Here is a 14,234-nt window from a genome sequence, read left to right on the forward strand (position 1 = left end):
CCGCTAGGTGGTGGGGGCTTTTAGTTAACTACGCAGAAACAACTTAACAAAAGTAAGATTGGTGTCAATCTCTTCAGTGTAAACTAATCTGTATTGTGCCATATACTAAGCAATGTCGAGGACAAACTTTTGTCCCTTTCCTTGTACGACCAGAGGCTCGAAAGGCACCTGTCAGGTGGTGCAGAAAATACAGACGTTATTATAACACAGTTATACAAGTTTGTTCGTCGACAAACTGTGCAGTGAGACATTCAGAAATGTTAGCACAAGAGCTCATCTATTTTGACGCTAGCAACAAATAGTTGATTTCATCCATTCGTTTCGCTGTTCGGCAACTGTGCAGATACCTATTTAGTTCGTAGAGCGTAGAACATAGAAATTGTACGATAGGGTAAATATGTTGTTACGTAAGACTTGAAATGGAAGTTTCTTTGCGGCAAGAAAGGTTGCTCACCACAGTCATTTCCATTGTGAACAATAGAGTACAGGTCCCGTGCAGGCGCTAGACATCAATTATCTCCCTGTTGGCGAAGCGTTACGTAAGTCTTGATCTCGTTACATAAAACAACATTGATCCGACTGACGGAAGTTTAAGTGTCTGTTGCCAAGCGTGCATGTATTATGTCCAGAAATTCATTAATTACATGACAACTTATATGCGATACAAATTAGCACTACAGAAATTAAATGAGCTTCTTTTATCATGTTTTTTGATGCAAAAATATTCGCAGGGCTAAATCTGAAAGAATACCGTTATTCTAATATTACTGTTGACGATCGCCTGCCTTGTCGACGATGAGATTTTGTAGTATGATATCGGCAGTGCCCCTTTGGAGCCCTCTCGGCATTTGCCTTAAGCGATTTAGAATAACCTAAATATGGGTGATAGGACGGGGATTTGAGCTGCCATCCTTCGGAACGCGAGGTTCAAAAGACTGCTCCACTTTGCTGGCTCGCCCGAGTGTCACTGATCAGATCTTTTTTTTTCTTTTTTCCTCAAGATAATTTAATACGACGTCTCCAATGATAACGACGTTGAGGAATGGCTGAATTGTAGTCTAATATTTTCTCCGCGCATAGAGAAACTCACTACCTTGTCACGATTATTGGAATATCGGATAAACTGCCTCGTGAATAAAAACATAGGTTCTCACTTTGGGAAGCATGTAGGAGGATTATCGGTAGTATTCCGGTCGTGTCAGTGGAGTACGTAATATGGATTTAAAATAGCGGCTAGCATAGAAATCACATTTTCTGCACTAACGAAAATTCATGCTTCGCTGTATTGCATGGCATTGAATGAAATCATGGCTTTTAAGTTTTTTTTTCCCCAGAGGTAGATATAATTGGATTACAGATACGTGGCACGAAGGTATTAATTTCCCGCCCCCCCCCCCCTCCACACACACACACACACACACACACACACACACACACATTTCGGTGGTAAAGCAAAATGACGTATACTTCTACAAGAAGTAGACTTCGTGCAAAACATTTCGGTGGTAGTCATTATAACACAAAGGTTGATCATTTTCGTAAAGAAACAGGTATTTTTTGCCTGCGACCTCAGTAAAATTCTGCCTTGTCAAAAATATATCCCATTCGCTAATATTAGTAGTCTGCAGTGGCAGTAAAATTGTACGCACACCATTAATCTATTTACCGAGGAAAAAGTCGTATCCCCCAATTACGAAGTCTGGCAGAAGTGCAGTGATGGAGTCGCGTTGTGGATATAGTGACAGCTGACCGGAGCCATCAGGTGTGTGGTCCTCTGAAACGCGAAAGTAGGCATCCCTCTCTAGTCTGCTCCGCGCATTGTCGCAGCTTCGACGTAAAATACGCACCTGTTGTTTTCTTGCGCAGCTGAGAAGGTCGTTACGAGTAAAGTTGCATCACGCATGGCCGCTGACAAGTGTGGTTTGGAGAATGCTAGGGGTTCCCCGCCAGTGACTTAGCCTGCTTAAGCAGTTCCCAACTCTTGGACGTAACACATACCACACCTGAACAAACGTGTTATAGTTCTCATGTATGAGCTCCTTAGAGCACAAGTGAAGTAAATCGCCTTATTCTTATTTCGAAATAATTAATAGTTTACTAGGTTTGTTATAAAGAATTCAGCAGTACTTTTATGTTATATTATGTATTATCAGTAGAGTTTTTTTCTGACTCTAGCTAACAATTTCAATCAGTTTCATCCAGACCTGATAAAGGCCCTAAATGGAGTTCTGCCAATTGTGACATAAGTGGGTAAATGATTTTATGTTCTATAAGAATATATATGGCAGTCAATAACATTGAATGTACATAATTAAACCTAAGCTGTCACTCATCGTCAGTACTACAAATTCAGTTCAGTAGCCCATTGTCTTCCGAAATAAGACTCTGAAAGTTGGGGGCGAACAGTTCCATGTCGTCCTTCGCTTTTGTAACAGCCAGTGGTCCTGGGTACAGCTTTCCTCGTGGCATGTTTGTCAGAAACTTTGCATCCGTTTCTAGATGTCGGCTTGAAGTTCAGCTTGTGAAGTTCCATGTATGTTGTGTTTCCTTTAAAAAGAGTGCGAATGGCTCACTCGTTTGCTACAGAATCCATTGCATCGTCAACCATGACACTGGTTGTTTTTCAGTGCTAGTCCTTCTGGTGAAAGACTCCAACAAGTTTTACATAGACAAGAAGTTGTTTGTCATTAGTTCCTTTCTCACTAGGGTTTTTCCCGTTAACTTCGCAACAATAGTGTGCCAGTCATTGATACAAAATATGTTAGTCTTAGTGCAGTTTCCTGTTGAGACAAAATCACCGTCATTGGTGAGCTAGGAATGGCCACCTGTCATTTTACTTTAATAGAGAATTTATCTACAGCAGTTAGGTCTCAGAGGTACTTAATGCACCCAAACAAGAACTATTAATGTTGGTGTAAAATAATGGGAAAATATAAAACATTAATATTGTAGGACTTTGAATGTAATGGAAAATATTCATCGCTGGATCAATTGTCCCAGATGCTGTTTTTATTACTATAACTCACGACAAATCACGTTGAACACAATTTAAACAAGGAAACTCATGTTATTGAAACAATCGGAAGATCGAAAATCTCACAGCAAATTGAGAAAACTCAAATAATAGGAGAAACTGTCACTTCAGCTATCAACACACAGATGGTTCTGATTACAGCAGAAACTTGTTGCCATCTGTGCGGTTGCTGTACTAGTTACCTATTACACCATTGGCTCTTTCAATAGAATGCCACCAGCTTGCTTGCATGGTTAAAGCTGTCATTTCCATAGCCCTCCTTGCGGATTTATCCTCATTTAATGGACGCAACATCATACTCTCAAGTGGTAGAGGAACAGAATATTGGAGTACCGAGATTCATCTCTGAAAACTATCAAACCATCAGAATATGGAAAACACGGTGGGAAATATTCTTAAAAAGGTATATATTTCCTCTAGGCAACGAACAACTTCTACTTTTAAAGAATAATTTTACTTTATGAGCGCCCAACTGTATTGATTATTTCAACTGACAATCATCCTTAGATATCGATTACGCCTAGCCGCACCGCAGCTAACCAGTTTTGTGGAATTTCAAAATGGAGAAACACACACACACACACACACACACACACACACACACACACACAGAGGGAGAGAGAGGGGGGGGGGGGAGGAAGGAATACATAGCACAGTCCTTTCTCAAGGTATGCGACAAAAGAACAACCTAAATTTTTGAGAACGGTCAACAGTTAGAAAAGGAAAGTGAGGGCACAAATGAAAACAGTGATTTTGGTGATGAGATTTCCAGTAATATGAGGGACATCAAAATTTCACCTGGCACAGCGGGACCATGGAATGATTCCATTCCAAATTAATCATCACATGCAATTAACACATGCAGCCCACTGGAAGACAATAAATTCCTGTATCGTAGAACGCTGTTGGTCGTTGACGAATCCACAACCCTCCCCACTCTTGCACTTCGTCGTCCGACTAAAACCGACGTCCACACATCTTTCTTCAGGTTGCCAAACATGTGACAATCGCACGGTGAAGGGTCCTGGCTGTACGGATGATGTTGCAGTGTTTACCAAGCAAATCGCTGAAGCGTAGCCTTCGTCCAATTGTCAGTGTGAGGGCGGGTGGTCTCGTGCAACAGGAAGATTCCGTCCGACAATATTCAGACAGCAAACGGCAAAGTCACCAGTGCTAACACGTCACATCATCCCCGCCAAAGAAAGCCAAACCTGGTCACACGAGTTATGGTGAGGTCATGATACTTTTCTTGACTGCAGGGGCCCCTCTTGCTCGTTGACTTCCTCATGCGAGGAACCACGATCAGTGCGCAGCGCTGTGAAGACACTTGGCAGTAGTAACTGACGCGCCATCAAAATAAAATGCTTAGGTAATGCTGTCGTACGGGATGACCATGTTGAACGATGACGTCCGCCCCCACAATGCCGGTTGGACGGAGGCTACGCTTCAGCGATTGTTAGGAAACACTGCAACGTCCTCCGTACATCCCGTATTTTTCACCGTATGATTTTCACATCTTTGGCGACCTGAAGAAAGACATGCGTGGACGTCGGTTCCAGTCGTACGAGGAAGTGCAAGAGTGGGTGTCGTTGTAGACAAGGCAGTAACCGACCCCGTTCTACGAAACAGGAATAGATCGTCTCGTCTCGAAGTGGGATAAATGTAATTACAGTGAAATCCAGACCATTAGCTGCTTAGAGGCGTTGATAAATATCAACAGGGACAGTTGAAAATGTGTGCCCCGACCGAGGCTCGATCCCGGGATCCCCTGCTTGCATGGCAGACGCTCTATCCGACTGAGTCATCGAGAACACAGAGGGTAGTGCGACTTCAGGGACTAATCTCTGGCACGCTCCCCCTGAGACCCACTTTTCCAACTTAGTGTCCACACACTACATTTGTATTGCAGTGCCCCTGTCCACTATACTCATAACTCCCGGCAGCCAATCTACCGATTCCCGTAAGAGTTGAGCAACGTGAGTGCATCCGCACTGAAGAAGATCATTGGCCGGTAAGCCTTATCTATATGAAGATAGTATGTGTTCTTTCGGACATGTCCGAAAGAACAGATGCCATCTTCATTGGGATAAATGTCTTAATGCGTCTGGTGATTACTTTGAATCGAAACTTTCGATGGTAATGTTACGGCGGTTGTCGGTGTTCATTTGACAGCCCATTATATTTTGAACACGATTAAAAATATTCGCTTTCCAGGATAATAGTCACGTAAAGAAAAACATACAGGTGTTTTCGGCTTGGATGCAGACCTTTCATATTTTATACGGAGCTAAAGAATACGGTATGACATTAGATGTTGAACCATCAATGTATAAAAAACATTTATAACTTTCCTCGTTCTAACTTTAACAAATTTTCAATGTGTGACCTGTTGTCACTCCTTATACCATTCATCCGTCTTCTTTTGGTCTTCTTTAAACAAAACCGACCAATTACAATAGCACTGTGATCGTCCAACGAACTAAATAATATCGCAGTTTCATGAAGCCGTCTAGTAATATTTCGCAGTATTAACATTTTAGAGTCCGCCAGCCAGTTTCATCACGGCTTCCATATGTTGAAAGAGGACATAGCATTGGGAAAATGACTAGCCCAAACCTTGATTTTGAATCAACAAAGTACACTTTGCTTGAACTGTTACCCATAGGTAGAGAACGAAACTGAATGGTATACGGCTATTTGTTCGAAGCAAACAGCAGTGTGGATATCGGCTAAGCAACCTTCTTTAGATGCTAATGGCATCGGGAAACTTACACCAGTAAAATTGTCGCAGGCTCGGCAGAAGCTGTGGAACAGTAGTAACACAGCCTTGTCTCGTAAAACACTGGACACTGGCGCTGCGCACAAATAGCAACATTCATTGCTAAATAAGAGTATTCTTAATCAAGTGTTCTGCTCAGCAGTTAGATTACCCTATTTCCCTAGCGATGCGATGTACGTCGTTTATTTCTCGTTTTAGTTTGCCTAATTTGGTATTCCTTTCTCCATGACAGATTTGTTTACCGTGGGCGTACATACATTCATCCAAGGTACAGTATTGAAAACTGTCAATGGATTTGCGTGTGCCCAACAGCTTTCAAACATTCCAGCCATTTTATAGTAGTACTATGTGGCCTTGAAGTAATATTGCAGTGGCGCCCCAACAAACACTGCGGTTTATTGCTAACGATGTTATCCACACGAATGGAAGAATTCTTATCCAGCATTAACCAAAAAACAAGATGTGTCGTTTGTTGGTAGTCACGAAAAACTCTCTAAACGAAAATTACATGTTTCTAGCTTCTCGCTAACAAGGGAAATATCCAGCTCGAAAGACTAAAACTAAATAAATATGCCGGCCAGGGTGGCCGAGCGATTCTAGGCGCTTCAGTCTGGAACCACGTGACCGCTACGGTCGCAGGTTCGAATCCTGCCCCGGGCATGGATGTGTATGATGTCCTTAGGTTAGTTAGGCTTAAGTAGTTCTAAGTTCTAGGGGACTGATTACCTCAGAAATGAAGTCTCATAGTGCTCAGAGCCATTTGAATCACTTTTGAAATAAAAATGATTTTGAAATACGGAGATGTCTCGGTTTTACCGCACATCAAGGTCATTAATGTGTTAAATTCTGCATGTGTGTAATCTGTTTGAATTTTAACTTATCTAGACTGCGAAAGCACAAGTCGCTGAAGGAATAATGGCGTGTGACAGGCAGCTACGGCAAATAGATCCACATGTCATAAATGAGATATTATTTGGCAAAAGATTAAACATTTGCTAGAAGTAATGTGTGTTAGATATTTCTATATGTAATGAAAACTGTATGCAGTTTCTCTGAAATTGGAGACATTGGTTACGTTACCTTTCGTTGAAAAGGGAGCCAGATAGTGACGAAAACCCAAATGAACGCGCACAGTAACTGGGAGTCAGAATTAGGAAAGTTGTGTACCATGGTGTGTTGGTCCCAGCGTAGTGGTGTTTTTCCTAATGGCGGAGGGAGCTCCAAGAAACACTTCCGCCCGGATTTTCTCCATAAAACGTAGTAGATGAAAACTGTCGCGCTGCCCTAAATTTTACGGATTAAACACTAGATAACACTTCATAACTGATATTCACAGTGCTATTGTGCTGATAGCGTGAGGATTACTTTCCGGCTTAAGTGTGTTTCGGGTATTTTTTCGTACTAGATGCGCCATGAGGAGATTAATTTTGCCCACCTTCACAAAATATGCTTAAAACCTTGGCTTATCACTACCTCATACCCATTTTTGCTTATAGAAATATTCCGTGAAAAATTTTGGATAAAAATATTATTTGCTCGCCGTTGAATTAACACGCTTTGGTAGTGTTCATAAAGCTGTTACAATTTCAGTGTAGACTTCCTTTGGCGTCGATTGAAGCATTGATGCCACAGTGCTCCGCAAGAATTGGATGGAAACTACTACGCATTTCGACCCTGATGGTTACTTATCTTACTCGTCGAACTGAAGTGCCTAACAGATGGGTCCATTATAAATTTTTCTGTTCTATTTTTGTAAGTTTTGTTGTTGCTTCCTGATCGTTGATTCGTCCGATATTGGTCAGGAGCAAATATGCCACACATCCATATTTTCGTGAATTAATGACGTCCAACTTTCTTCAGAACCCCAAGCCCGTCGACATTAATGCAAGACAATAGGTGGTCGATTTTCCGACAGTGACCCAGAAGGACTCGGCAGCAGCTTAATTTCCGCCTTGAAAGCATTTTGGCTGGTCGTAAACTAAAGTTTCCGCTATTTACGCTAGAATATCGCGTACGTCCTCGCCGGGACTTTTCGCGCTTTACAACTGACTTGATTTTTGTGCGCCATTACAATGACTCCACTCTACAACCTCATTATTTTTGCTGGGCACAGCACACAAATCTACTTCAACGCAGTGTTTTGGACGCTAAGTTGCGCTACTAGGCCTCTCCCAAATGCGCATCTATATTGATGCCACAGTATATCTATTCGCGTAAGCTAAGCGCGAAAACATATTGTCGGGACTCTTTTGTATAAAATAGAATTTCTCTAATTTTAGGTTCGTGGTCTTGACGCGAGATACTGGTCGAAAGTATCCAGACACGCCTATTGATTCGAGTTTGACCACTAGCTGAAACTAGAGGCAGGCGCCAGTATAAAAGAAGGGGGGGAGTACTGTGTCGTCAATAGAGAACTATGGTTGGAGCCACGAAGATGGCGGTCGAGCTTAGGCTTGTTCTGCGCACCTACGTCACGCATTCCCCGACAATCGGTTGGGGTTCAGTAATGTTATGAGCGCTCGGCTGTGAATGTAGTAGCCAGTACCAGCGTCAAACTTGATCGCAACGAGTAATTTAGTGAATTTTTAATCTATTTGTTGCGAGCTGTCATCGCTGATGGTGGTCAGCAACAAATTCTACACAAGCACGCGAGAGACATAATTTACAGAATACATGTCTTGTTAAAGGGCAGATCATGCGTATTCGTGGCGTACTGCAACTGTCGCTTGGAACAGGCAACAATGAATCCCCGTGCATGCCTCGACGTGCGCGGACCGCCATGGTTGTTGAATCGGACTGTAGTAACAGCAGAATGGGTCGGTCAGGAGAGCTCAGTGGCTTCGAAATCCAACTTAATATTGAATGCCAGCTAGGTACCATGTCCATCAGGGGCGTTTCGATTCTTCCAAAGCTGTCAGTCGACAGTTGGTGTGACTGAAGTGGAAACGCGAAGAACAACCACAGGTAAATCGAGACAGATCTAATGTACCCACGGACAGGAAGTCGAGCATTGCGGAACTTGGTTACAAAAGTCTCACTATATCAACGGAGAAATAACTTGTGAATTCCAAAGTGGTATAAACAGTCCACCTAGGATGACTGTCCATGTAGTGTTCAAAATAATGAGGTACAACGGTCAAGCAACTTGTCACAAGCCCCTGATTTCTGTAATCAGTGCTAAGGCCAGTATTACACTATCATATGTTGTTACTTCAAATATTTGTCAGACGTATTTGGTGGTGTAATAGGATAAGGAACGTTGTCAAAGCTCGCCTTTCGTCAAAGAAATATGATCAAATCTAGGGCCTCGCCGTAGATTTGATCATAACAGTCGCTCTCATTCTGTCACTGCAATGTGAAATGTAACTGCACGGACCGCTGACATCGCTACAGCTATTTGACATCTGTGGTCTGTTTGAAAACAAGGCAGCAAAAAGTTTAGTTAGTATGTTCCTTTCGTTAATGTGCACAGTTGTATTAGCGCCATGTTGTAAGCTAGAGTAGCTATCTCCTGTAGCGAGAAATCGCAGTGTTACGGTGAGCCTGTCTTCTTAACATATAGCATTTCTCAAGTGACTATTGTGCTTTGTAGTATGTGCAGTCACTTTATTTTACTGAGCAAATACTGAAATGAACTCTCATCCATTCGTAAGTAATTTATATAAGATTTGGTGGCCTCCGTTGCAGCTCTTGTAACAAATTTTGCTGGATGCTTTTATCATCTCGACGTAAAACCCACTACTTCACCCAAGTACAGGGTGTATCAAAAAGAATCACCGGATTTAAAAAAAATCATAACTATTATGTTGTTAGAGATACTGCGAGAGCAACATACTGTTCGAAAGAGCAAACTCTCGAGTTTCGCATGGTTCCCGCTAGATAGCAGCAGTGTGTGCCCACTTCAGTTCTAGTAAAAATGGTGTCGGGACAACAGAAAGCGTTTTGTGTTCTACATTTTGCGCACTGCGAGGTAGTAATAACAGTTCAGCTTGACTTTCGTACTCTGGGTATGGTTAGGATGCTCCATACGCGTGTTCGTGTAGAGGCAAATCGCCGGACCGCCCCCGAGTCTCATGACACGAACTTCGAACGCGTCCGCCATAGTTTCACACAAGGAGTCCGCAGAAATCAGTTCGCTGTGCAGCTCGAGAGCCCAACATGCTGCCGATGTCCATCTGGCGTGTGTTGCGTCGACATGTACACGATACCGTACAAAATTCAGCTACTGCAAGCCTTTCGTAAAGGTGACAAACAACGACACGTGGAGTTCTTGGCAAGATGGAAGATGACAGTTTCCTTCCGTGTTTAGTGTCAAAGCAACATTCCATTTAAATGGAAAGGTGGACCGTCATAATGTGAGAATATGGGGTACGAACAACCACTTGAAGTTGTACATAATGAGGCGGACTCTCCAAAATTTAATGTGTTTTGTGCTGTTTGACGGGGAGAGGTGTGTTGTCCATTTTTCTTTTCCGAGAATACTGTTACAGGAAGCATATATCTCGATATGCTTGAGAGCTTTCTTTTCCCACAGTTGGAGAGTGATTGGAACGAATTCATGTAGCAACAGGATGGGGCACCGCAACACTGGCATCTGGAAGTGCGGGAATTCTTAAATCAAAGGAATACGGAATCGGCCGCACTGGACTAAATGATCTGCCTTACATTACTGGCCTTCAAGGTCACCGGACCTGACTGTATATGATCATTTCTTGTGGGGATTTATAAACGACTCTGTTTATGTGCCTCCGTTACCAACACCAATGAATGAACTAAGACATCGCTTAACAACAGCTGTGGAAGCTGTAACTCAGACATGCTCGCTGCAGTGTGGGAACAATTTGAGTACCACATTGATATATGCCGTGCAACTGTGGGGTGGGGTATATTAAATACGTATGAGAAGTATGAAAAAACTTTTTGAGTTTCCCGTTCATCAAAAAACAAAATTTATTGTATATGTTTGTTAATTTAAGAATGATTCTTTTTGATGCACCCTGTATGTTTCCCTTTTTTCCGCGAGTTCTCTTCCAAAAACACACAATGCAATTGCGGTACAAGCAACTGCAACGCATTATAACGTTATTATTCTCATCATTTGGAACACGGTTTCTCAGACTTTCCGCTGCAATTCGTTGAACATTTCTCGTGACGTCCGCACGCCGATTAAACATGTAACGAATTGTTCATCTCTTCCTTGAATCTTTTTTCGCATTTACGTTATCCCAACTTTGACAGTCCCAGGACGACGAAGAGGGCGCAGGATACAGCGTTAAAGCTCAACCCGTACGAAACCCAAGAGGTACTGGTTAATCATTCTAGGCTCATTAGCCCGAAACATCGGGAATCCCAACCATCTTTAATCCAAAACGGGACAAATTTCAACTTACCATTGAACAGTGTGTCCAGGAGAAATAATAGATGAAAATATATGTTGAACTGATTGTGAGCAAGTAACTGGAGTGTGCAAGAAGGCATCAGCATCTTTCCATTCATTACAAAATTTAAAAAGCTCTTCCCTCTTGACCTGAAAAAGAAACTTGTGCAAACACTTCAACATCCAGTTATTGATAACAGCGATGTTATCCTGCAAGACATTTCTTAGGAAAGCTCAAGGCGCCTGGAACTGGTTGTGAATGCATGTGTTCGTTACATCCGTGATGTTCGACTCTTTGATCACATTTCACCATCTCTTGGATTTCACCATCTCGTGGACAACTGGCTACGTGCAGAGATTCCCATACCCTTTGTCTTCTCTACTGTTTTATCAGCCTATACTACCCCCATATATCTCCTGGATCATAACGCCCTTGTCTGAAGAACATGGCAAAAACACCCGTTTCGACCAAAATTCGTTGTCCCACTTTTAGCCACTTTCACGAAGTCTTTCTCGGCAGCAGGAACTCGACTGCGCATTCTATTAGAGAACTGTATAACATACCGAGCTTCAGTAGAGAGCCAATGACGTGTCTACTAAACCAGCTACGATTACCTTGTCATCCGTCTTTCCAAACAGATCTTTCTCATTTACAGGTATTCTTAGCTGGTGCAGTCTCCTTAAATTTTCCCTCTCCAGAACTCGCTATATTAGAAAACATCTATTTTGTACACATATGAAGTGTTTTTATATCTGCCAGTAGTGGCAGTTGCAGCAGTATTACCAGTATTACCTTTGCTATTTGTCCACGTTGCCATTATAAATACTCAGATAATTTTAATACTGTTATATTAAAACTTATTTCTTAGGTAACTGACGTAAAAAAATACCATGTGTGTGAAATCCTGGTCCGATGTAAGAGAGGACCTGATGGCTGTAATCAGTTTAAATAAATAAATGTCTGAACATGGGTTGTAAACGACCTCCCTTGTACAGCAAATTGCACATAGGGTTCTTCCAATAAATGAGTTTCTTATATGCCTTGCTCACGACTGGCGTTATGTGGTCGTCCACATTAAATTGCTCTGGGGAAAAACGCCTACGCGGTTTTAGGTAGTGAATAATTTCTGTGAGCGGTAGCAGATTGCTTATTCAAACGAAACGGTTTTTTTTTAATATGTAGGCCTGGATTACGTTATTTATGTTTGCGTTTTAATCGTTTGCCATTTGTGCTGGTCTCAAGGAACCTTAAGAGGTGGCTCTTCAGCGACGAAAGACGGCATGTGATTTGAGGCGGCGGGACTAGCTGTGGACAGGGCGGCGGCTGTGGAGGCTTGGAGGCGGCGTCGGCGGCTGCTATTGATCCTGTCTGGCCGGCAGGGGGAGGGAAGGGAAGCCCCGCCGCGTTCGGTGCCACCTCTGTCGCCTGCTATTCTCGTCGGGCCCTCCGCGCAGCTCTTTAATAACAGCCGCGCCCAGGCGCAAATTGTTTTGCTTGGGGATAACGTTAATTTACAGTTCACTATTAACTGAGGGATGCCTGCACAGTTTTAATAAATACTAAAACATGCAAACACATGTAATTAAAAAGAGACTTGCCTTCACATGTATTTCGCCTAGACATGCTATGCAGTTGCAGAATCCAAACTTTCCGACCACTGCTGACATCTTACGGTGTTCGGCGGAACGGAAGAGTGAGCTGTCGCAAGCGTGTTGTCTGTGGTACATTATACCACATGCAAGAAAAAATTTAGCTGCTTACGCCCCAGAGAAGAAAAATAAAATCTGCAGGTATAGTATACGAAACCTCGAACAGAAGAAGATAACTGAAGAGGTTACGGACGTAACCGGGTATTGGACCGCATTTGTTATGAATTCAGAACTTACTTCCAGATAAAACTCAACATACCGTTCTTAACGGAACAAAAGCTATGTGTGTAAAGGTAGTTTCGGAAATATGCCAAGAGTATGATACGGCCGTCATATTTTCCAACGTATATCATTGACCTAGTTGAAAACGTTACAGGGTCTGTAGGGCTACTGACGAACGATGTTGCTATCTGTAGGTAGGTTGCAGCGCTATAAGTCTACCGAAATATGTAATGTAAAGACCGACAGTAGGACAGGGTAGCGTAGTTGACGGAGAACGGGAAGAGTGGAACGTATTGCTCATAAATAGACGGAGAGATGCACTACGTTTCGATTACACTGTTGGCAACAAATCATTGGAAGCAGTAGCTGTCATGAACACAGATTGAGGGAATGTGATTCATCCACGAATGAGGTAGCTTACTAAAACCCCTTTCGATCTATACTCAGATACTGCTAGGCTGTATGTCTTGTACACCACGAACAGCTTATCTGTTGAAATTTAGAGAGCGTTTGGTCCAAGAGCATTCCGTCAAAGTATTACTGCCACATATGTCACCAAGTGACTACGACGAGAAAATCTGAGAAACTAATCTCATACGGAACTTCACATGGCACGTTCGTGAATGAAAGGGGGGAAGAGCGGCTAGGGAGAGATGGTAGTACCAGAAGTACCCTCTGCTGTATACCTTAAGGTAGCTTGCGGAGTGCATACGTGGACGTAGATGCGAAGTTGGAAGAATTAGGTAGCCTTCTACACAGAGATGACAAGCCTTGACATAGTGATATGCACATACACGGATGGTGGTAGCATAGCGTACATAAGATATAAAGGGCAGTACATTGGCGAAGCTGTTATTTGTGACTCACGTGAAAACGTTTCCGACGTGATTACGTCCGCATTGCGGGTAATGAGACTTTGAACGCTGAATGGTAGTTGGAGCTAGACGCATTAGACATTCTATTTCGGAAATGGTTGAGGAATTAAATATTGCGGGATTCACAAGTGTTAAGAGTGTGCCGAGAATACCAGATTTCAGGCATTGCCTCTCTCCATGGACGACGCAGTGGCCGGCAACCTTCACACAACGACCTAGAGCAGCACGGTTTGCAGAGAGTTTTCAGTGAGTTTTCAGTACAACAGACGAGCAACACTGCGTGAAATAACCGCGGAA

General features: G+C 42.7%; 1 protein-coding gene across 6 annotated transcripts in view; it reads left to right on the forward strand.

Annotated features, from left to right (window-relative positions):
* LOC126476053 (trafficking kinesin-binding protein milt) overlaps nt 1-14,234 on the forward strand; it is a 232,037-nt gene that overhangs the window by 187,987 nt on the left and 29,816 nt on the right. The gene's annotated exons all lie outside the window — the stretch shown is intronic.

The sequence above is a fragment of the Schistocerca serialis genome, chromosome 1 (assembly GCF_023864345.2).
Source record: "Schistocerca serialis cubense isolate TAMUIC-IGC-003099 chromosome 1, iqSchSeri2.2, whole genome shotgun sequence".
Taxonomy (NCBI): Eukaryota; Metazoa; Arthropoda; class Insecta; order Orthoptera; family Acrididae; genus Schistocerca; species Schistocerca serialis.